At 27.2% G+C, this 4714-nt stretch overlaps 1 pseudogene; it reads left to right on the top strand.

Annotated features, from left to right (window-relative positions):
• The first annotated feature begins 332 nt into the window (after positions 1 to 332).
• LOC108689633 lies at positions 333 to 4714 on the top strand (annotated as a pseudogene).

The raw sequence follows: 4714 nt of genomic DNA on the forward strand, positions 1-4714 counted from the left end.
AAAAAATAAATTAATTAATAAAATATCGATATATTAGTATGTAACTTGAAAGTTACACGGGCTCATAGAGAGTTAAAATTATTGTCGAAAAATGTAAATTTCTTACAGTTACCGTGATTTTTAGTCGTGTTAAAATAGATATAAGCACACTATTTATATGATGGTTTCGTATCACGATTGATCAAGAATTCAATTGCAGATTCAATTGAATGTTAAAAATGATGGTGGGATATTGATAAAATCTGATACAAAAGTAACAAAAGTATTCTGTCGTCGATACTACGTGATTATTAATGTGATTAACTCAAGATATTCAAGATATTTTTGCAGACATGGCGATAAGCAACGAAAAAGCCAATAAACAGGTAAGAATGCATTATTGAAAAATAAATAATCAAAATAGAATTGCCTCGGTAAAATCATGGCATGATGTATCCCCGCTTTTCTCCAGTACATAGCGTCATTCAGAATTGAGGATAACATATTGATTGGCGTCGAGTAAACTCATCCGAAATGCACGAACATCGGAGAACTGATCCTCGATAGACTGAGGAGTAAACCGGATTTTGTAGGCCAAATATACCATCACATGAAAATTTTATATGATTGATTAAATTTCATTGCGCTCATAGTTCTTTAATTAGTTCGACAAAATTCAGTAAATTTAGAAATGATGAAATAATAAAAAAAAGGTAAGATTCTTTTCTAATTTCTTATATTAACAATTGAAGATACTGTTCATACAATACTCGATAACGTTTAAGCATTTAAGACAAATTAAGAAAAAAGAACGTTTTATAAATGATGTCAAATATAAAATAGATTCAATCAATGTAAAATTTACGTATGTGTCTAAAAATTGATCTACATTTTAAATTCTGTGAAATGTTTAGATAGAAATCGGGAAAACAGAGTACCTACGCAGAAATGAAAGAACAAAGTATTAAATGTGCTCTGTGATTAAGAAAGCATGGCATCCAAAAAGGTGATAAGGTTGGCATATAGACTGATAATCATTTCGATACTTATGTATCAATATTCGCAAGTTTATATGTTGCTGCAGTTAATATGTTCATGGGATGAAAAAGTATCAGAAAGTACTATTTTATGTAAATTAAGACTGATTTGTTTCAAAAGTTTCGATATTCAAACTTCGAAACTTCGGCATTAAAATATTCGAAGAATCATAATTGTACGATTATTAATTTAATATAATTAATAGTAATAAATATATTTTTATTTTAAAAAATATACAAAAATGTTTACAAATATATAATTTTTCGAAGCTTCAAAAGTACTTTAAATTTCGAAAGTTTAAAATTCTTCAAAGATTCGATGCTTCGAAAGAATTTTCAAAGTTATTAGAAGTAACAGTCCTAATATGAATTACATTTGCTATTCTAATTACACTAGTTTGCTGTTCTAATTACAAATAGTTTGAAATTTTTAATGCAAAAAAGTAACAATTTTTACGACTCTGAGAGAATGCCATGTCATTGAAATTAGTAAAATTTCAGATCAAATTTTTAAAATATAACATGTGATTTTTAAGATAAGTAAATCTTTCTAAATATTATAATTTAGATACAACAAATGATAAGTAAGGCAAATATTATCAGAGAGTGTGTATTGGGACGAAAACATACTAGGCGATTACTATTGGATTCTAAAATCCACACAGAAAAACGTAAAGCAACAGAATGTCAACAGTAAACGAAAACGAATTGAAACGGCCAATTATTGTAGAGAATGTAACAATGACGCAGTAGCAATCTAAAATGTACGTCTCACTGCTTAAAATCTTGTGCCATAATCTTAATAAATACGTGAAATTAATCCAAAGTCACATAAAATTAATTAGTCAATACTTTTGAATTGTTTCCTAATTTCAATAAAACTTCACTATATATTAAAAAAAAATTCTTTTCTTATATTTCAAAAACTAATCTTCCTCCTAATAGAAATAATTCAATAGCAGATTCGGGCTCAACATCGAAAATTACCCTCAGAAAAAAGTTTTATGCAACAAAAAGTTGAAGTTGGTCACATATCAATAAAACTTTTTTTTGAATGTAGAAAGTGTTTTAGCAAAATTTTTGTAAACTAATGTTATCGGCAAGCTAAATTTTTGACACAGCTATAAAAATGTAAAATATTTACTGTTCTTACTAGAAAATGCATTGTTGAATTGATTTTTGGAAAATTAACCATCAAATAATTAAAAATATATATAAATTTCTTTCTAGCATCCGCGCGATATTGTCTATCGTCAACATTCCCGAAATTGATCTTCGCGGACGCAGATTCCGTTGAGAATCTGGTGGAAGCCGCAAAGGAAGATAATCTAGAAATTGAAGTCATAGTTATTGACAGTTTAACAGGATTCGTGTCTTTGACGGATATTTTTCAAGATCAAGTTAATCCGTTAGAGATCGATGAGTTCCGTTGTAGTCACGATAACCTACATGACATAGCCATGATCTGCTTCTCCGGTACAACGGGTATGCCAAAAGAAGCTGAACTATCTTAAGTATCCTTTTACAACAGTATTATTCCTCAATATTGAAGAGATTCACATAATCTATGTGATATTATCAATGCCTATGATACAATGGCACTACGGATTAATTCTGATATTCAAACTGGTTATATCAAATGCGAAATGAATCATTACTTTAGCAGAAGTAGCTTTCAAGGACGAAATAGGCAAAATTATTCAGGATTGGGGAAAAATAAATGTAGCAGTTCAAAACATGGAATAATTCAATTCTTTTAAATACGCAATTAATATAATTTCGCAAAACTGACTCCAATCAAAAAATTCTGTTGTTTATGTTTATCAATTTTTAAACATGCACTCATTAAAAAGCATTCCTATACATTTTTTCAATCTTTTGTGAATATGTACATAGTATAATAATCACGGAATATTTTTTTATTTATAAAGTCTAATATATAAATTTTATTCTTTAAAGTGTGTTTAATATATAAATTCTATTGAAAACTTTTTCCAATTTTTTGCTTTTTTTCTAATATTGTTTTATTTCTTCGTGTGTCCCTAAATTTTAAAACTACTTACTTTACTTTCTTTTGTGTTTGTTCATATTAAAAATTAATTTGTTACTGTTATTGAATAAAAGTTTTAATAACTATAATTTTTCAACTATTTCTCAGGTAACATAGCTTGGAGCTGATATTTTGTTTCCATACATTTTATTCAAATATAATATTTTACAAAAATATCCTATGCTATCTCTGAAAAAGCTCGTCATTATCGATGGCCATTTCTAAAGAAAATACAAGAAGCTATTGCAAAAATGATGCCACATACCCAAATATTAAATTGTTACGATAAGAATCATTATTAAGTTAGCTGAGAGATTATTCGATATATCAAAATGCTGTAATATTTAAAAAAAATATCAGACAAATAATCATAAATATCATAAGTTAAATAATGCTATAAAATCAAAAATGTTTTATATTTGTTTTTACAAAAGTATTCTAAAAAAATAAAATATTATTACGTCAAACATCTTTCCTTCTAAAAAATTGTTAATTATCTGAAAGTATTTCCCCAGGCTTGACTGATGCCGGAGGATTGTGTGTAAGCCAAGCAAAAAATAGTAAGCTAGGTTCTTGCGGCTTTGTGACCAAGAGATTAAAGATAAAAGTAGTGGATGAACAAACTGGGCAAGCTTTAGGACCTAACAAGACTAGTGAACTTCGTATAAAAATCGGAATTTATATAATGAATGGTTATCACAAAAATCCAGAAGAAACTAAAAATGTCATCGATTCAAATGGTTAGTGTTACAATAATAAAATGACATCTACTATTATAATGATATCTTTTAATATTTAATCTATAAAGATTATTTTTTATTTTACATGTTTTTATTGTAATAGGTAAAAATAGAAAATATTTTTTACATGCCAATTATTCTTATATTTATAAATCTTTATTCTCTCTTTTTTCTCTCTAAAAGAATACATTTTTCTTTGTTATAACGACCAAGTGAAAAAATATTAAGGAAAGTAATTTTATACATAGGTATAAATCTAAAATAAATCTGAATAAAACATATCTTATTTACGCACATAGATTGACTGCATACAAAAGACATATGTACGACAATAAAGGAAAATTTATTTCGTTAGGCTTTCGGATTTTATTAACTACAGAAGCATTAAGCTGTCATCCGCGGAAATAAAAGATATTCTTGAAATGCATCCTTCAATTCTCAAGGCCGCAATAGTTCCAGTACCACATGAAACGGATATAGAACCACCCAATGGTATTTATTCAAAAAGTAATCGGAAAAGAGGTAAATTACAATTGCATGATTTATTTTAAAAAATTAAGTTTCTTTTAGAAAATATATACAAACCTTTCCAAAAAGTTTTTTAAAAATAATTATATATAATAAAAACATAAAAAACATTGCTATTTATGATTAAAACTCTTTTATTAAGTCTGTTAGTTTGTCATACCGTTCGCGTATGAACCCAACATTTTAATTTCGAGAAAATGTAAAAAAATCAAGAAAATATTGATTTATTTTTCAGGTAACAGAGAAAGAATTGCATGATCTAGTAGCTAACAATTTACCAAACTATTGTAAGCTTATCGGAGAAATCAAATTTGTGGACAAACTTTCGCGTTCTCACTACTGGAAAAATTAATAAAAAACAATTAAAATTATTAGCAAAA

This window comes from Atta colombica, unplaced genomic scaffold, assembly GCF_001594045.1.
Source record: "Atta colombica isolate Treedump-2 unplaced genomic scaffold, Acol1.0 scaffold274, whole genome shotgun sequence".
Classification (NCBI taxonomy): Eukaryota; Metazoa; Arthropoda; class Insecta; order Hymenoptera; family Formicidae; genus Atta; species Atta colombica.